At 38.4% G+C, this 21,695-nt stretch overlaps 1 protein-coding gene across 5 annotated transcripts in view; it reads right to left on the reverse strand.

Moving 5' to 3' along the window:
• LOC132914321 (octopamine receptor beta-3R-like) overlaps nt 1-21,695 on the reverse strand; it is a 112,416-nt gene that overhangs the window by 51,021 nt on the left and 39,700 nt on the right. For 3 of the 5 annotated variants that reach the window (XM_060973350.1, XM_060973352.1, XM_060973351.1), the window contains exon 1: nt 6,752-7,729. The exons of the other annotated variants lie outside the window; for them this stretch is intronic. The gene's annotated coding sequence lies outside the window, so the exon portion shown is untranslated. Of the gene's footprint in view, nt 1-6,751; nt 7,730-21,695 lie in introns of those variants that run through there. 5 annotated transcript variants of the gene reach the window in all.

Here is a 21,695-nt window from a genome sequence, read left to right on the forward strand (position 1 = left end):
AAGACGAAAGTAGGAAAATTATTCCGATCAAGGTGAAATTTTCGATTTCAGGAAGAACTGTAAAAATCATTTTCACTGTAAAGATGTGAAATGAATTGCGTTAGCAAAATATCGACTAATTACGCTATAAACGTGTATTTGCTTTTTACAAAGCTGGTGGTAATTTCAATGCATCGCGATTTCTTTACAAAAACACGAGACAAACGTTTCAATGAAAATCTCTATTGTCAATCATCTTCGATTCTTCTTATCCCGTACCGAATGCGAAATTACACTCCGTTTACTTTTACTGCAGAAGGTTTACTCTTCTTCTATCGAAACTCGATTTAATAGGAATACGACATAAGATTGGCCTTCTCGACAAAAGGTAGGCTTATTGGTTATTGCGACGAGAGAATATCGAACGCAACTCGAACCACAAACGCTTATGAAATAACGAAAGAAAATTTATTGCAAGATTATTTCTGAAACTCCGTACGATCCTGTTGAAACGTTAACGTTCAGAATTGTTCGTTTTGTGGTTTTGTTCGGGCCACGTAAATTTACGTACATCGAAATAATAACTTCCTCCCTTGGTTGTTCAGCTTGGCAAACCTACAACGCAAAGCAACAAAACGCGTTCGACGGCGGCCTCTTCTTAAAAATCACTTATCGTGCAGGTGAAAAGTTTCGTGAAATTTCCATTAAGTTGCTTCGAGGGGAGAAAAATTGGACGGACCGTCGATCGTGCATTCGCTTCGCGACGTGGGAACGAATAACGCGTTCGAGGGATTGAAAGAACGACCTTCGGGTGAGAAAGGCACGGTGACTTGGCAGAAAGAGAAAATAATACCCCGCCGGTAGAGCAAGTTCAAGAGGGCTGGATCTACATACTGCAATATTCATAGAGACGACACGGTGGCCGCGATCGGATACCGACGGACGTTTGCGTATGCAAATCGCTCGGCTGAATCGGCGATAAGGCTGAATCGGGCCGGATAACCGTAGAATACGACGCGACGTGCAACCGCCGCAAAACCCGCGTATTTCCGCGTCTGTTTCATCGATTTTCATCGACATCTTTGTGTTTCTTCGTGATTTTCCACGCTAAGCTTTATCCATACAAGTATAATGTTTTTGGAACGTATGATATCGCGTTAACTTTATTCATCATATTATATTTATTTTGTTCTTTCTCGTGTTGTTTTTATCCGCACGAGTGCTGTCCTCGGCATTACTTTCTACGATAACGGACGAAGGAAAGCTATTGGGACAAGGAGCAGGGTGACGTGCGAAAATCGAAATACCTTGTGATCGAAAGTTTACGTGCCTCGAGGATTACGATTTCGAAAGCGCGGCAAACTGTTGGCTTACGAGATACATATTAAGAAAAATATATTAGTGCTGCTACGCTGCTTCTCCTCTCTATACATAGGTGAACGAAAGAAATCTATGAGTTTGTTGTTTAGTTTAGCATTTGGCGTTTGTTATAAGAATTTTTATTTCATCGCGGTCAAAATAATCTCTCGCGAGTCATTTAAAAGGAGAATGTAACTGATTTGAATGAGCAGGTATGCTTGAAAGCTGAATAACAACAAACGATTCGTACAATTTGAATATTCAACGAAATGATAATACTTAAGTTGCAGACGTAGAAACATTTACGTAATCGTAACAACGTGCATTCTTCCGAAGAGTGAACTCACGTCTTCTTAGAATGATGACTAATTGATTTTTCAGCCGAGTCGTGTAAACGTGAGGTGTGATTTTTTTACTTCTGAGTAAATTAATTACTAAGAATTGGAAATTAGTCGGTCGAATTGTTTAGTTGGTGGAAAAATCATGCGCAAATTAATTCAAAATAAAATAAGAAGAACGTAGGGGGGAAAAACGCTGAACGCTGAAAAATCAGCAAGAGCGAGGTTCGTTGTCGTTATTACGCGAAGTACTATGAGAACGAGCTTTTCATTTCGCTTGCAGCGTTATCGTTGAAATTAGCCTGCCCAATGTCCGGAAGCCCCCAAACGCAAGCACAAACTGCTCGTTGACCCAAACACGTTGTCCCATCGAGAGGCCCTTTGTCCTTAACAAGAACACCCATCTTAAAGACCTATAAAGCGCTGGCGTTTCTCACAGTCGGTCGTCAACGTTCGAACCAAACCGGCAATTTCCAAGCGGTTGAACGAACCAGCAATTTCGAACGCGAATCATGGATTTTAGTAGAATTTTACGTTATATTACGATCGTAATTTACTTATTACTAGGATCTGGGGCTCCCCTTTGTACGCCAATATTTTCCAAGTTGTCTTCGATACGTATGATCGGTGAATTATCGATGATCTACGAGGCGAAAGCAGTACGTGTACAGAGTGATTCTGAAATCATGGAACAACGAGCAAAGCGTCAATAGCATAGAACAACTGCATAGAACAACTGCATAGAACAGCTGCAAGAAGAAATTTCTACATACATACGTACATACATACATACATACTACCTATGTGCTACGTGTTTACATAGCGTTTACGTAGCGTCTACGTAGCGTCTACGTAGCGTTTACGGTAGCGTGTTAAGCCACAAATATTTGAAAAAGATTTATCGTTGCGTGACACAATTCTTTTCGCAAGTGTATCCACGCACTTTGTTTCTTCCTTCTCTTTTCTTATTAGAAGATTTATCGGAGTCCAACTAACGTTTGTTCGATTAATTATCGTAAGCAACTATGAGTATGGAAATGTGGCGTGTACTTGAAAACGAGATTTCTCGTTTCCTGTCGTTGACGTTCACAGAAGATGAAGATTTCCCGTTCTTCATACGAAATACGTTAACGTCGCATTCGTAGTTCGCTTGAACGCTCGTTACTGTACCGAACTATTTTGGTATCTATACCATATAAGTAAATTAAACAAAGAACAATTGTACCGTGCAATGAACAATATTCAGGAAGGTGTAATGGATGATTACAACGTAGTGTGAATCGATCGAAACGAGAAAAAGTCATTTTCTAATACTTATCGGATACATGTATTTATGTGAGAACGTTTGTACACGTTGTCTAGCAATAACGTGAATCACCTTGTACAGATACGTATCATCTAGCGATCGTCAAACGCGTTTCGATAGCGGTACATTATATTTCATTCTGAAGAAATTGGCTAACAATGTCGCCAAACTATATATATATGTATATGTATATACGTATATATGATGTCGGGCTATAATTTCTAATAACACGACTTGTATCCGGAAGGCTCGAATTACAGCAACGATTTCCAAGGCGATTCCGGTGCGAGCGTTCGTAATGAAACGCACTCGCGGAACGAACGCCAGTCGGTTCACCAATAAAGAGGTTAACCATCGACCGACACGGATCTATTTTCTCGATAAAGCCTCTTACGTACGCGTGCCAGTCCCTGTCGTTCTGACAATGAATTACGTACTTTCGCAATCGTATGCACACGTCCTTGTTCACGATCAAACGACGAACTTGTGGAAAAATGAAGAACGGTTTGCGTAATCGCGAAGCATGATGTATGTTTAACTGGGAAACCGAGCTCGTGTAACTCGTATGGAAGAAAGACGTTCGTTGGCATGTGAATACAGTATGTTGTGTTGGGGATGCACAAACGTGCGTAGTGTACACGTTTATCGACGGCTATTCGCACAAGAAATTGTATACCCGCTTTTGATGAAATTTCATTTTTTATACGTAACGGGTAGTTCTTGACTGTCTGTTTATGCTACATAAAAAGAACGTTTCTACTTGTTTCATAAATTCTTCTGTCAATAATAATATTTCTCTTTATTGTGTTTACGATCAATGAATGTTGACGCAATAAAAGATACTCTTGTAACGCGATTACCTACTATTTATTACAACGAAAACTGCAAGTAAAAAAGGTTTTTAAACGTTTCAAGGAAAAACCTCGTCTCTGTTTACATTCTCTTTGTGGAAAATAAAATATTCTCGGTACATACTGTTTTAGTAATAAGACATTATATTCCTGTTCACGTCGTAATATTATGTTACATAACGTGGGTTTATCTGAAAATATTCCTCTTCGCACTGAATAGAAAATTCTAAAGGGTACATTTAAATAAATTACTTGGTATCTCGGTGAAACAGTAGCAGTAACAGTTTCATAGTTTGTATGAAACTCGCGTGATGAGGAGTTTGCAATCTTACATAGATAAAAGATACGATACACGTCCTTTTCACGCCACGGAATATTGCGTTCGGTCGTCCTCTGTTCTTCCTTATAACGTTCTGTCTGCCTGGATTCCCGGATATAACGCGTCACAACTTCCGTGTTTGCACACGCCTCGACTTTCACGTAACGCGTGAAATGAACTCGTCTCTCGAATGAAACGCACGAAATGCTATCAAATGCTACGAAATGCTACGAAATGCTACGAAATGCTACGAAATGCTACGAAATGCTACGAAATGCTACGAAATGCTACGAAATACTACGAAATACTACGAAATGCTACGAAATTCTACGAAAATGTTACGAAATGCTACAAACTGCTACGAAACGTTTATGTTTCTCTCGTAGTAAACGTAGTAAACGTAGTAAAACTGAAACTGCCGAGTCGCATCAAAATCTATTTTTTGTTTCTATTTCAGCAACGGTAAAACATATCCTGATAAATTCTTGTATATTTTTCATCGATAATGTTTTTTTACATTAGAATTTTGAACACGTCCATTTCTCCTGAATGAAAAACTAGTATGCCGTATACATTATCGTTGTAAGATACGTGGACATTTGTTTAATAGAATGTAATATAGATACGAAATTGCAAACGAAGATGGCAATGAAACCAAGATATAACGTTTTTCTTGATTTGCCGACTTTTACGTCGCTTGGTGGCAAAGAAGAAGTATGTTAATACGAAACGGTTGAAGAAGGCAATGTATAACGTTTTGTAAGCTGCGAATAATGTCAATTTAACAGTTATCTTAGCTTAACTTAATTAACATCGGCCCCCGTAATTCTAACACTTTTTGCTCGATCCGACTAATAAATACGTAAATGTTAATAACGTATATCGATTGACTGTTGGAACGTAAGGATAACGTTTATGCATGGAATTTGTTGATAACATATTGAATTTGACCATTATTCTCTTATGTGTAAAAGACGGTAAACGTGTCGTGTTTATCGTGTTTCTGACCCATGGCCTCCAAATAGGAAACTCCGACATTATCTTTTATTAAAATTGTCCTAGAATACGGCGACACGATAACATTTCCTTCAAAAATGTAAATATGCGATTTAAAAAGTTGACATTTGTAAGTGTCAAACGTTATGGAAGAATTTTCTTATTTAAGAAATTCGTTATCCTCGACTCATCCGATTATTACTCGACACTGTTTAAGATGATGCAAGATAGATATAGTATAGATACAGACTACTATCAGTTAATTCTAGCAATAATATTTGAAACTGGCTAACACTTGCACGAACAGTGTATTTAATTTTCATATATCATAGATCTGAAGTTTGAAGTAAACTATTTAAATTTCGTACGGCGTAAGATGATGCCAAGTCTTTCTTATGATCGTTATCATCGGTATCGTTGTTATACCGCTAATTCATGTATATTAATAGCATGTGTAATATTATTGTAGTAGCATTCGTGTTGATAAAAGTCGAGCAAAATACTTGCACACGTACGAACAGCAACGTTAATTTATATCTAGTGATAGATTTCTGAAAAAAGTGGCACTGGCGTTCAATGAAGCATCGAAAATTAAAATGTCTTGCATTTTGTAAAATATTTATGAAAATAAGTATTTGAAATTTATGCATAATAAACTTGTTGCTAGTAAATAGTAGTAAGAAATTGTTGCTTCGGTAGTAGTAAAAAATTAAAAATTCAGAATCTTGTCTTTTTTTCCATTGGCCACGATAGTAAATTTAGACAATGAGAGGAAAAAGTCGTTCGAGTATTACGGAATGGTTTATTTATATTTCAGAAAACGTGCTTCTAATTTTACAAACAGATAACGAACGAGTTCTCTTCTGTTTGTATATAATGATTTTGGAAAAACAAACACGTCCTTACTTTCGACTGACTAATGAATAGTAGAATTTTAATAAAAGTGACGATGCAATTTTAAAATGTCGCGCTATTCATATATAGGTGATAGAAGAAGAGTACGTATCTCTTCCCTTTCCTTCTTTCTCTTACGGAGTAAATGTGAACGAGAGAGAAAGGATCGTGATTCGTATTTCTAATGAATAAAAAAGAAAAGTTTTAAAAGCTCGTTCATTATGTTTAATTTAGAAATATGCCGTAAATATTATCTATTCGATGAATGAGAAATTATTAACGATCCGCGATTTTATCCATAATTTTATGAAAGAGGGGGAGAGAGAGAGAGAGAGAGAATCTTGTAAACTAAAATAAAAACGGGGTAGATGTCACCTCCTGTGATCGACTTACACACGTGTGAATCGATGATGTAAACTAAAGTTGCGCGATATAGCAACGTGGAAAAGATATCTTAAATAAAGGAACAGGTTGCAGAAATAGTCGTTGACAAATATATGATGTTGTTGATTCACGAGAATTCAGAAATAACGAGTAACGTAACGAGATCGCGTTTCGAGCGATTTTGGATATTTATCCGACAATGAAACGCCCACACGAATTTTCGAAGCAAAGTGTTTCGACACGAATCGATGTCGTTGAAAAAAAAGTAAACAGGCTAGAAGCAACGTGAAATCCGCGTCGGTGAAAATATTGCCAGAGCTTTTACCGCTTCGTTCACTTTTCATAAATTCTTCGTTACTTCGATAACTTGATTTCTTCGTGAAAAATTCTCCCCTCGAAAGGGGGGGTGGGTTTTCTTCCACTTGGGATAAAATTCCATCTTCGAATTACGACGAATCAAAATACGATAATTAAAAATCCATTGTCCCAGTTTTTAAAACCATAAATGTTACAATCCTCGCTGTACTGGCAATTTAGATATATCGAGTTTAACACTAGAAAACTCCAACCACAACAGACATGGTATGTTCATTTTGATCGCAGGATTCCGCGCCGAAACGTTTTCGATGATCCCATTTTATCGATAGAAATTGATCGATTAAATCTTTCTAAGAAGATTCGCGCGACTCTTTTCGGCTCATCTTGTTCTCATCTCAATAAAATTGTTGTACTTTTATAGACGACGATGCCTAGCACGAGCCAAGAAAGCCAAGTTGATTCATTCTTAAAAATCGTTCGCAATTATTCCGAGCAACGTGCCAAAGAACAGGAAATTGTTGGGCTTTCTAAAAATATTTTCAAGACTCCGGATTTTTAGGTGATTATAATTATTTCGCTCGATATAGAGAAAAGTAAAACTCAACGTTTATTAAATCTCCCTATACGTATAAAAATAGCGTGTATCTTGAGCACAACTGTTCACCAAAAATTCACGCCTCAAATTACCAGTGAAGGGGCAGATCGTTTTGAGATTGTGTCAAAACGCCACAACGAACGGCAAACTGAAAATACACGATTCTTCGTTGTATCGGAACGAACCAACTTGTGTTCTCGGCACAACCGCATTTCACAAAATATTCACAAAATAACGCACAAAATATTCAGCTGTATTTGGTAAGGACGCGCGTCGACGGCGAGACCGTGAGAGATCGAGGTTCCACGCGATTTTAACCGGCAAAGTAGCAGCTCGAAGCGTTCATGTTGCACGGACGACGCCGGTAGACTGAGCGTCGCGACGTGCCGCGGCGCCGGGCCTCTCCCCCTCGCGTTCGCGACGTCTCAGTCTTGCTCTCTCTCTCTCTCTCTCTCTCTCTCTCTCTCCCCTCTCTCTCTCTCCCTCTCCCACTCTCTCTCTCTCTCTCTCTCTCTCTATCTATCTATCTATCTATCTATCTATCTATCTATCTCGTGCGATACCGCTCTCTTTCTCCGAGTTCCTCTTTTTCCAACTGCCACGCAATGGTTTGTCAACGATATTCATCTATCAACGCTGTTATAAACTTCTTTTAAGCTCTCGTTCCTTTAGAAATTTCTGCTTCTGTTTTTAGCCTTTCGCTGTAGCGATTCCAATTAATAGACTTATAAACAGAATTTTGGTTATTCAAATTAATCGGTTACATAGGTTGCACGGATAACGGAGCAGTTAACTTCCTTCGTGGTCATCTTCGCATGCAGTCGGTCACAAAAGTCTACATATACGCGTTAAATGTAACATATTATGGTAAAATCGTTAGCTTCGCGAATCTTTTCAGCAGATTAGGATACAGCATATTGCGTGTAAAATTGACATATTTAAAATGTAGCGCAATAGCTTATTCACTTTCGCCTTTATTAAGGAAAAAGAAACAAGCAAAAAGAAAAAAGATCGTATTTATATATAATACAAAAATACAAAAATTATATGTACCTTGTATTAGCATCGTTCCGCTTCCTCTACATAAACACGAATAATGGCCTGTCGTTTCCTTGGAATTGATCCAATTAAAGACCCAATTAGATTTATTCCAAAATTTTTGTCGGTTAAATGTTTCTTTTTAGAAATACGTCGATATCAAATAACATATAATAAAATCAAACATATTCTAGCCGACATGTTTCCTTCTGTTAAGCCGACTCCCGGACCTCTTTCTCTCTCTCTCTCTCTCTCGGTCGCGCTATCTTCAAGTTCGGCAAAGTAGCCTGTCCTATCTGTTACATATACACGAGTCGAGTCCTGTACAGCAGACGAGATAATTCATCGTCGAGGAGACCCGATTTTCGATCGATTACGCAGAAAATATATACCGTGTCTCGTAATTATATTGTAAAACTACGCTGGCACGGTTTTCATTTACACAGTATCCGTCGTATTTCGCTGTAAGAAAACGAAATAAAGGGAGGAAAGGTTAAAAAGAAGAGGCAATCTATCGGCCTATTTCACGGCTGTCGGTCGCAGCGACACTTGTCGAACAAATTGTCCCGTCACTGGCATCATTTCGACGGAATTGAGAGACGGTAGTTAGTCTGCTTGGTTAGCCATTTGTCCGGGTATTGCACCCTTTCGTTCCACGAGAACGTGGCACACGTTGGTCGTTGTTGTTTCGTGTCGACATCGATTTAATTTAATTAGCCTTGTTTTAACCCGTTATAATAATAATAATAATAATAATATCTTCGCACGAAGTAGTTTAGTCGAAGTTGAAGTTGCGCCGAGAATTGTTGGAGAATTGTCCTCTATTTTATGCTTGATGAGTTTTGTGACAGGGTCAAGGTTCGTAGAGAAGAATGTCTATTCGCATACAGTCATCGGGTATCACTCTTGCTGCTACGGTCGGGTTCTTGTGGCCGCGTCTAGCTATAGGATACACGTCTATACTTTATCTGGAGATATCTATACGAGAAATTCGTCTTTCTTTCAGAAGGGACTACTAGCGAAACGTAAAATTTCCTCTATGATGCGTATCACCACATAACCATTTAACAACGAAATCGAACAATTAAATTCCACTAAAACGATTGCGAACATCGCGCATTCGCCGCTTTATTTTTCTCGCCGACTGCAGAACTACCGTTTTGTGTTATTTGAAAAATAATTATGAATAGCTGTGCGAAAAAGATGTGTAATTTAGATGTTTATTATTCGATTTAAAAAATATGATGTAAATTTAAATATTATAAACTGTAATACGGTTTCCTTTTAACGAAATAATTTTCAAACATAAACGGATAAAATTAAAGGTAATAATGGAAGATTATTTTGAATTTCGACGCTACTTCGAGACCAATCAGGTTAAACGTTAAATAATTTTAATTAGGAGATGCTTGTTCGAGCTTCTTACGAATTCGTTACAACGAGGGATCTATCTTCTGTCGAGAGATGAAAGATAATTGCGTCTCTGGCTATTCCAAAGACTTTGTTGGCGGAATCGATCGAATTCGAAAGCAATAAAACAAGCTTTATGCATTTTGCAGGATTTCTCGAATTTTCGTGTCATTTTTTCAATTCTCCACTAATACGATTTCATTCTTCCCTTCGATATGTAAAATATCGCTTGATACTTTTAAATGTTCGCGCAACGAATGGAAGGAAAATATTTAAGAATTTAAATAAACTGTATAGCGTATGTGTATTCATTTACATGTTAGATTCTCTTTGATCTCGTGTTTAAAAACTACGGCATAGTTGGAAATTCTGACAGAGACCCACAGACAGAGATAGATACAAGCAATTTAAAAATGTATTACTGTTTTGAATAAAACAGCGTTCAAGTAGTATAACCCTGTATCTTGGCGGACACGGTATCGACGATTTCGCAATATTCGATGGAAAAGCTTTCTAGATTGGTTACCAGTGTGGAAAAGACTTCGGATAGACTGTATCCAAGTAGTAAATCACAGTTGGATCGATCAGCAGCGTCTTCTAAATGTATTAGCCGCGAACAGAACTTTGTTCAACGAACGTAACTGGATATTAGGTCGGACACCGAGTCCAAGCTGCTGTGTCTCTCGATCGAGACGATAAAAAAAGTTTCGTTAACGTATTATCAGAAACGGGCAGTCTTTGCCAATTCGACGAATATAATGGTTAATCGACGAAACTAATGTCTGCAGCTGTAATCATTTGCAATGTACGCGCTGCATACTTACAAACGCTACGTCCGCTGAGTGACGCATAACCGACGTCAACGTAGGATAAAAAGACAAATTCTGATATGGGATTGGTCGACGACGTGCGAAGACTACAAAGCAGAGGAACGATGAGTGAAATTTCCTATTCTTTGCAGGAAAGCAGCGTGAAAATTCAGCGAGTTGTCGATCGATGCCACGATATCAAAATTGTCTTTCTATTTACAGCTAACCATCTTATTAGCACCTAACCGGTTGTTTAGCTTTTCAATTTTGCCACGTTACGATCTTGCTGTTTAATTATAATCAAAAGATCGACGAGAATGTACATTTTCCTTCTGTGCTTTTCATATCGTATCTTAAACTTGCTCTTCTATACGAGACAAGAAACGTGATTAGATATTTTTCACCGGTGGCCTTCGAATAACTCTGCGACAATAAAGAGAACTTTGATCGAGTGGTGTAACTCGATGGCACTCGTAACCACCAGAAGGAATGTTCAGTTTGCAGCAAAGTTGCGGATGCAAAAACGTTTCCCATGTACCAAAGAGAAAAGAAACGTTACTTAAACGTGGAAATTCGATAGAGGAGCGGAGCGGACAGTGCAAAGTTGTAACTCACCGGGCTGGAATCAGCCGGCAGAAGAAAGTTGCGAACGCTCTCCTAGCGAGCGGAAGTTGGCTCGAGTAGTACAAGTTGCCTTGGGATCGTCGAATGCATCGGAAGTGTCGTAACTCTCGGCGGGATCAGCCGGAAGGAAAAGTCTTGGAGATGCGCTGCTTGCACGAGCGGAAACTTTTTCCCAAGTAGTATAACCCGATTGCGTAACAGACCACACGTAAAGACTGCTACGAAGTTCAGAGAAGGAAGTTTTTAATTGCAGCCATTGTTGGCGACGATGCTTTCCTTCGAAGGTAACAACCTTCTCACGACAGAGCAACTCTCTTTATCCCTCTTTTCGTTCTTTCGTTTTTTCGTTTCGTTCGAGTATAAATTGCAGAATGAAATTGGAACAAGCGACTCTGTAGTTTTCGTTTCCTTCTCGGTTTCGTTAAGACAAACGTTGCGCTGGAGACGAAAAGATTTAAGAAAATAATACGACGATAAATTATATAAATAATGACGATAATATTATAGACTGGTCCGGTGTTTAATACGATTATATATGGATCCAAAGCACGATTAAGTGACTCGAGAGATAGAAATAAGATTTAAGAGACAGAAGTTGAGCGTAATTGCAATTTTGCGAAATCTACGGTGGCCAAATATTTCTTTCCTTCGTAAACATTTCTACATCCGTTTGCCAAATTTTCGGAAGCGAATGAAATCTTTTAAACACGCACACGCACGATCAACTTTGTTCCTATTACTTTTTCAAGAACTTGATTCTGCGAATCTGCAAATAGATCAGGGAAAAATCTACGTAACTCTCGGAGAAAGAAGAAGAGTCTTTCGTCGTCCGGCCGAGGATAACGAGGTAAACAATCAACGTAGAGAGAGAGAGAGAGAGAGAGAGAGAGAGAGAGAGAAATAGTGACGAGAGATTCGTCGCACGAACACGATACATCCGCGTTTAACGATTTCTCCTAGACAAAAGCGCGAAAGTGGAGCATGATTCGCGACCAGGGCGCGACCAGGGCGCGACCATGAGATAACGATGTCGCTCTCACAGGAACAATGAATGCGACAAGATTCGCGGAGGCATCCTTGATTAATGGCCACGATAACGCTGACAATAAGAACGATCGATTCGAATGGTTTACGATTGTAAGTGGAACAAGACTCTACCTCTGTGCAGATCAAACGAACCGGATGTTGTGGAATAGTCTTTTTGAGAATAGAAAGAGAATTAAACGAATCGATCGAAGGAGGTTTCATCGAGATTCGTTTAAAGCGGAACCAGAATTGATACGTACGTGATAAAACGTTCGTTACGGACGTATGAAATGTAGTATTGCACGAGGTTTGCGATATGCATGAAATATCGATTTTCTCCAAGCTATTTTTAAACACCAGGTTACATTAATTTAAGTATCTCGGTTCGTTTCGAAGGTGGAATCTTCGTTGTTCGTATCGCTGGTTCGTTGCTAATTCGGACATGAACTCAGATTTCATCGTTCGATTCGGTACTCTCATTCTTACTTAGTATTTCGCAAAATATTCGTTTTCATCGATTTCTTCGATTCTTTTAATAAAATGTAAGTTTCAGGGGTTGAAAACGGGTATCGATTACGGATTAATTAATTAGACGATCGTTGCAAGAAGAAACAAAATTACTTGAAAAATCTTAAAATTCTGATAAAGATCAGCGGAATGAAAGGGAAGAAGCGTTCTTTCATAGATGATTTCTAAAAAGTTTTGAAATTTGGAAAACTTGACCGATGAGTTCGCCAAAAATTCAAAAGTTCTTTAAAATCTAAGAATTTGTACAACTCTAAAGAGCTTCGTTCTTCAACGAGCTCTAATCGAACTTTCAAAATCTCGAAAGTGGTAAGAATCGCAAAGATTTCGAGAAATTCCTCCGGTTCTCTTACTTAATTAAATTACTTAATTAAAATGACGATAACGATAGCGATATCGGAAGAGGAAGAAGGAGGAACGTAGCGGTTCCCATACCGTGACAGCTTCGTGAAAATGCAGTTTCCACAAAATATCATAAACGCGCTTGCAGCAGACGCGACGTACATTATATATGTACATTATAGATGTACAACGTTACCACGTGGAGACACTCGTAGACGCGGACTATCGAAAAAATTTATTGCACGCGTCCATTGTACTTCTCGTTAGAGAGCTTCGTCGCGTATTTCTCACGAACGGACATCCGTGAATTTCTGTCATCCAGCCACGCAATAACGACGGGATCGTGAATAAGCCTCGTGAATAAGCCTCGTAACAATGGACCAAGATAAACAGTCACGTATAAACGACAAATTTCGAAAGTAGAACAGCAGCCACAATCTAGACTTTTCTTCGTATCGCCAGCCGTATTCTTGTTAACAATGTAACCCTTTCATAGAGAATGTGAAAATCTTGTACGACGCTTCAGCCACGTAGATCAACGTAATGTTGGTTATGAAAAGCTTTTGTTAATGCCTTCCGCGTAATGCAACGTAATAATAATAAAAGGCAATGTCTACGATTTTAGAGCATCTGGTATTCATCGGGAGGAATAAAAATCGATTTGTCCAGATATATTCTACGATTAATAATCCTTAAATAAGATGCTTTTGTATTTTCATGTTTCTATATCAAATTGATTTCTGTAAACGTATTTATAGAAATAACTATAACTCGTGAAATAATAATTTTCCTTCCCAATTTACTTTGTTAATATTCGAAAATGAATCGTTCAACTTTAGCCAGAGAAATCTGTAGAACCAAAGTGTATAAATGCGAAAACATTCCGTTTAAAAGGACGCTTGTTAAATTTTCTGTAAAACCAAACTGTACTCTATTTCGCAATCACGACGTTTACTTCTTACTTTCCGCCGAACACGAACATCTCTAAAACTATCCTAGCCAACGGAGGCTAAAACCAAGGCTGAAACGACCATCGATCGAAATGCCGATTGATCGATCTAAGCCGTATGAACGAATCGTCTTCAGGCGATAGAGTTACGCAAAGTCAAATCGAAATTCAGTTTCCAACAAGTATGTTAAGATTGCGACAATGTTCGTAGAGAACGGTACATAAATGAAACTTGTTTGCTACCAACGAATGTATTTAAGAAAAACCACTTGGCTTAATTGACAGAAAGTTTGAATATTTTAGTAAACACAACATTGGCGAAACGTCTGAACAAAGCGCAACGTACCATCGAGAACGCGACTAAAAAGAGCACACTTTTATACGGAGTATATACTATCTAATAAACACGATGAAAGTTTAGAACGCGAAACGTTAGAGCTTCGCAAAGTTCCAAACGAAAAGTAGCATTGTTCGCGCTGGTGCTGTAATCTTTAGCGATCAAGACCTCGCGTGGTTGTGTTGCGCGTGCCGGGCGGAATAACGATCTCCAAATTGTCATTTCTGCAACGACATGTCCGAAATAAGTTCTATATGAAACTATAAGTTCTATATGGTAAATAAGGTGAAAGGTGAAGGTATACGAAAAGCCGGAGACATTGCGATCGAACGATCGATAACCCTTTTTAACGGTGCAGGGTCGATTCGTATCTTTACGGAGTAGAGTCGGTAGTCGCGGCGGGTTATCGCAACTTTGACAGGGCAATTGGGTATTAGCGGGCTTGTGGCTGCGATATCACTGGATAACGGTGATCCGATAAATCGCGTTAATATGCCTTCCGCGTTGATGGACGTGACTTCGGGTTGCAACGCACGGTAAGCTGCGTGGAATCGCGCTCGACGCATGATTCCGTTTTCGACTGGCTGTGGACCGTGGACCGGTCAGGGTTAACGACGGATAGACGATCGATGACACCGGATCTTACGAATCCTGCCGAATCCATAATACTTGGGATGACCGTCGAAAGCTGCCGGTTATAGTTTCGTTTCTGCTTTCACGAGTAAAACTTAAATCCGAATAACGAATGTTGCGGTAACGCTCGGTTTAATCCAACCAAATTCGGGACCCAGCGGTTAAATTCTCGTAAGCAGTAGAGTTGGACGAACCGAGAGAATAGATAGAAGAAGGGGAGGCGAGATAGGCGGAAAGCAATTATCACGCGATCAAGAAAATTCCATTCTCGGTTATTTTCGTCTTACCTTTATAGGTGTAATTTTATGTGGTTTTAACGACGGTTTAAATAAATTTTTAATAGTTTTTGTGGTTTTTAGTGATTTGGTTATCGTTCATCCAAGCATGGAACAAAGTACAATCGAGTCTTGCGTAACAGAGGCAATTCGTTCCGTGTTGCGTCGAAACCGTGTTAAGCAAAATTTAGAAATAACGAAAATCAAGAGAATCGATTCTGTGGACCGCGAAGATTTCGCATTATTACGTATACAAGGAGAATTCGCTGTTTCGATCAAAACGAAAACACCAATGATGGAAAGATTCGTGTTATACGAGGATTAGCCGAGTTTATCGAGTAGTGCTATGTGGAAACCGTGTTATAAGGGGAATATCGCTTCGAGTTATATTTATATAGGATGTCGTGCATAACGTGGTCGACCGATTAGCGAAAGAAGAGAGTGCGATAATAAGGGGAGAATAACGCTTCTCGTTTGAGGACTCGTTTCGAAAAGATATACAGCGACAGAACAAACTTATCTTCGAATGTAAAACAACTTTCTGTCGATCGTCTACTTCTCCTTATTCCAGAATTAGAATAGAGAACTCGGTAAAAGAAATTACATTCTCGTACGTAAAATAGAGCTAACCTAAAGCACGTTGTGCCCAACACTCTGTACGTATCGTCTCGAATTACTTACGTACGTATCGCCTTATAACCGTAACGATCGTGCATCGTAGACGGTGATTCGAAATTGAAACTGGCGATGCATCGTTCGATCGCGCAGCTTCCCTCTGTCCAATTAGATCAGGATTGACCGAATCACCGAAACACGTAATTAGAAACCAATCGATAAGCGACAGAATCAACATCCAGGGATAATACGTCGCGAGGATTACGCTCATTAGGTCCAGCTCGGGCAATAATCTTTCCCGATTAACAGCAGCGACAAAGGCATTATTCGCCTAATCAACGGAACGAATTGCTCGCCTAGTTTCGCTCGATTTCTATCGTAACGTCTATCCGCAAGATGCAAGAGGGTAACGAAAGGACTGCGTTAGCGAGGCGCCGTGCAAGGATCTACTACCCGTGACAGTCGATGATAATGACGGATGTAGGAAGCTGGCGGAAAGATGGTTCGACAAATCCGCTTACAAATAAGCTATTTATACATAGTTAACTTTTACATAATTATTGATACGATAATTATTATATATATGAGAATTATTTAAAAGTATTTGAAAAGATTGCTCTTGGCAATTATATTTGGAAGCTAGGTTTACTTTTTACGCGAATTAAACGAAAATTACGTGAATATGAGATCTGATCTTGTACGATGGTAATGGACAGTACGTAAAGGCTGATATGGACGGTATCGATCGGGACTGTGCTAATGGAATTCCAAGATTAAAGATTTTTCATCAATGTGATCGCTGTTATAACGTAAACGTTATAGTTGGCAGGTTCCGAACAAAGCTCAAGTTGTTCTTTAATTAGATTGGCCAATGGAATGAACACAGAGGGTGAATGGGTTGACGCTTCTCTAATTTCAACGTGTTTCGCACAACCTATAAAACCGATGATATATTCGTAAAAGATCTTTACAAGTGTTGGAATACTTTCGTGAGTGACTGTAGATCAAGCTACGAATGAAATGGCTGGCGAAAGAAGGGGAACGGGGTACGTTCGAAGAAATGGAAGAAACAAAGATCGATAAAGATTTCCACGACGTAGAATGAAAAATCGTATGGTAGTGGTATCGCCGGCACGGTTACGAAACTTAAATAGCCACTTAGCGAAAAGTTTCGTAACTCGTTAAAGTATCTACTACTTACTTAGTAATTGATTTTCACCGGTTAAATTCATTAACGCGCAAGAACGCGGCCCCCCTTTAAACCTTTAATTAAACGTCGAAGCCGTCTAATAATAGGCGCGACGTTACGTAATTTATCGTGCCGTTTGGCTAATTTCAGCCAACTTCCGCTCAGCCGATGATACACCCTGGGCTGGAATAGATTGTAACCGTGCACGATTTGCAATCGTGTCGAGAATTTCTAATTATAAACTCGCAAGGCTGTGCACACCGCTTTCGATTCCCTTCGTGTTCCGCGCCAGCTGATTCGTTTAACCATCTCATCCCCTTTTGTTCCCCCGAAATTCTCTATTTTTCACCTGAAATTCCTTCGTCGACCTGTCAAATTGCTACAATTCTATTCCGGTAAAGCTAGCTCCTACTACTTGTACGTTTCATTGCTTTACGCTGTTTGCACATGTTAAACTACCTTTGCTACGCGTTTCCACGTAATTGTTTTTATAGAATTGGAACATCTTTCGAACGGAATATTTTGCAGCGTAATTTTTATCGTAATTAATTTTCAGGAGTACGAGTGAAAGGGACATCTATGCTTTTCGTATAAAGTGATTTTACCGATACCGTGATACGTGTAATTAATGTCGATCATTCGATTTCACTACTAAATTTTTATAAATTTCTATAAATTTCACATTATTATTAATAAACACCTAAAATTCTTAACAAACGTTATTTCTGATATTCAATGTTATTCAATATTATTAATAACCGAATGTAAAACAATTTAAGAGAAAATCTTTGAATTTCGAAGCGAATACTTTTATATATCTGATCGTTGTGTCCCCTGTTTGTTAAATATATCGCTTTTGTCGTTTATACGAGCATTCTATCGATATCGTTTCTATCTGAATCGATCGCGTTCATTCACATTTCTTATCTTGGAAGCGAATACCAATCACGTTCCATAATATTACGTTATTAACGACATTACTGACGTTAACGTTACAACAACTAACCGTTCATTGTGCCGTAAAATATACATACATACATACAGTACCGATATCGTAATAAAAATTAACTTTAAGATTATCAATGAAACAATTTGAACAGATATAGGTAATGGATATAGAAATGGAACTGGCACGGAGAACAATCCTCGAATTGTGTTGAAACGGTATGGAAATGATTATTGAAATCATATAGGGAAACCGTTTCGATCTTGCTAAAAGACTATGCTGATTAATTAAGTAAAAGCTGCTGCGTGTCTCGATTTTTATTTGAAAAGGAAATAGTCGTAAGAGAGAAAGAAAGAAGGAAAAGTGAAACTCGTCGTTTAAACGTACTCGATGGTATTAGTGGTTTTCATCGGTGATTTACTGTCTCCATAGTAATGGAAATCTAGAAAAGTACGATCGTACAATGTGTTATATCGTATTATATTTATGTATCTAATCTACGGCAAGTTGTTAAGTATAAGTTGTCGAGTTAGAGATGGAGAGCGGAAGTGCGTGCTCGTCGATCGAATCGTACCTAAGTTAAAGAATTAAAGAAAGCGTTGTAGGTGTGTCTGAATGAGACAAATAAATGGGTCGAAGCTTGGTTAAACTGGGGTCGCCTCTCATTGATAAATTAGATCGAGTATCGTTGCAAGTATGATAAATTATTTCATTTATGATAAATTACGCTGTGGACAAGTAGCTTTCTAACAAGATGAACGCAATCGAATAAACTTGCAGAAAGCATCTACGATATTACCGATAATACCAATGAAGCCGATATTCCTTGTATTCGGGATATATCTATTACACTTATTTGTTATTCCATTAAAAAGGAAGGAAATTATGTTTACGTCTATAGTTTTGTAGTAAAAAATCCACCGTTTTTTCCTATGCATAGGTTGCATTAATATACTTTGTATATTTTGTATATATTATTTGAAAATATTATATTAATGTGTATATTAATGTGAAAGTAAAAATAAACATAACGTAAGTAAAATAAGTGAAATTATAATATAAGTTATTAATAATATTTTATTAAGTAAAGTATAATTACGTTAGGTTAAGCAGACGGTCGTTTCAAAGTCCTTTTTTCGACGGTTTCGACGGTTTTCGAATGGAGTTATTATCTTACTTTTCGCTATTCCTTTCGATATTTCGTTATTTCTAGCGGCAACTCCTAGTACGCTAAAACGCGCGCTCCGCCTAATAACCACAAACTTAACGTTATTTTCATCGTCGATACACGGCTGTGCTCGTGAATGCTATCATTTCCATAACCGTATATAGTTAAATGTGGATGATGGACGTGCCGAGCAACAGAGTCGATGATAGGTTGCATTAATATACTTCAAACGAGTTCATTACCGAATGGTAAGAAGTTGGCAACGACGGTTGTTGAAAAGAACGAAGGGGGATGGCCCGTTGCAGTTGTGCACGCGTACGGATTCATCGTTTTCGTTAGAGGAGACGTTCCGCTTTCTCCCGCTATCGATTCACTAAGCGGCTCGTAAGGAAGAGCAAAGCAGCCTTAAAGGCGCACGCTCAATGCCACTAACCTATTTACCTATGTAGGAAAGAGCTCGGCTGACTCATTTCCATCGATCGGCGTGCACGTGCACATATCTCGAAAGGGACCGGGATTCTCTCGAATTCTCGTTAATTCTTTTGTTCAGACAGCCTTTTGCAACGATGCTTTTATACACCATTCGTAAAAAGATCTACGATGAGTATCGATTTTCAAGATCGTCTAGAAATAAAAGATAGGCTTGTAGGCGTATTTTATTCGATGGTTTTGTTATCTTACTTATACGTGCGTTGGCTACCCTTGCAGATAGTCACCTATCCTTCGTTGGTTAGTCGAAGCCTGATCGACTGTGAATGCCAATTTCTAGTCTATTTCCAAAAAAAAGCGTGATATAAATGAGTTCAGCTAAAGAAATCTAAATATCCGGAGCGAACAAAGAAAACCTGAGGGAAACGATGAGCTGTTAGACGGGGAAGTTTAGCCGGAGAAGCTGCCTGAGGAAATCGTGGAATTTTCAGCGTGTTTTAAAAAGCGACCGATCGTTAACAGTAAGCGTATATCTGCAGCTTTGAGACATAAAAATGTCTCTTTGTCCATTCTGCAGCCGCGATCGTTTCGCGGAGGAATTCTCGCGGAAGAGGAAGAAAAGTACGGTAAAGGCGCACCCCGGCTATTGCATATTGTATGCAGCGTTTCAACTTTAAATTGCTTTCTTTTAATCCGAAAACAACGCAACTGAAAAAAGAACTACGTAGTTGACGTTCTAATGGTTCTTTCGTGTGGCTGATAAAAATGTAACTTGGTCCCTGCAACTCGTATATTTCTAACAACAAGGGTAAAGAGTCTGTAACGATCTCGAGGAAAATTTCCTGTAATTTGTGAAAACGACTGTGGAAAGAGACATGTGAGAACAGACTGGATAAACATAAATTCATAAGTAGATCATCGGAGTTTGTACTTTAATTTATTTAGTGATATTTTACCGTTTATAATTACCACAATATCATCCATTGTATTATTATTGCTTACCTTATTTATAATAATTTCTCAAGCAATTTTTTGCTAATTTTTTGCCAATTTTTTGCCAATTTTATGCCAATTTTTTGCAAATTTTTTGCCAATTTTTTGCTAATTTTATGCCAACGGATTGTTGCAACGAGAATAATATTGGAATAGAAAGGTGGAAAGAGTTTGACAAAGTTATTATAGTTAAATTAAAGGCATGAAACCGGAATATTTAGTAGAAGAAAAGTACACAAACAGAAAGACGATGATAGGCTAGATAATTATTAACGGAAATGGTGATAGGAAAGAGACAGTTAAAGTAGGTTAAACGAAGAATAGCGTAAAAAAAAAAAAATTGACGTTGATGTTTGCGGAAAGAGACAATTCGAACGATTCGATAATTATTTTCAAATTCATTTTCGACGAACGTTCCAATTATACGATACCTTTGTAGTTTAATTACTGCAACAGCTTATCCTTATCATTGTTAGAGCAATAATTATCTCAAAGAGCTTTAATCTCTGATAATTGTACACGAAATCGAAACATAATATTCTTTTAACCATTGCAATCCTTTATATGCGGTACGTTGAAATAACGTATTATACGGATAAACAAGAATATACTCCGGATCAGGTTTAATCGAATTCATGAATGAAACGTCTTTTTACGCGTAAAAGAACGCTGTTGTACATTTAATAAATAACGATTTCCAGATTAGGCGTTAACAAAACATAAATGTTCGTTTCAACAGCTGCTATTTAAACGATCCTTAATATAAATAACATAGAATAGGTTTTGCCGAAACGTTTACTTCCTCGGAATATTTTTCGTGGAGAGGAAATCACGATGAAACCAAAGTAGAAGAGTTGCTGATCCAGCGCGCAGGGATGAAAGAAAACCAGGAAAACTACTCGTGCAGCTCTCTTACCACGTAACGCGTGTAAACTCTGCGCCACTGCGTAATATATAACGCGTCCTATTCTTAGCCGCTTTATCACGCCTTTTCGATTTCCATCTCCCTTTGAATCCATCTCGCGTTGAACGAAGAATTTGTCCGCGC

This window comes from Bombus pascuorum, chromosome 14, assembly GCF_905332965.1.
Source record: "Bombus pascuorum chromosome 14, iyBomPasc1.1, whole genome shotgun sequence".
NCBI classification, from domain to species: domain Eukaryota; kingdom Metazoa; phylum Arthropoda; class Insecta; order Hymenoptera; family Apidae; genus Bombus; species Bombus pascuorum.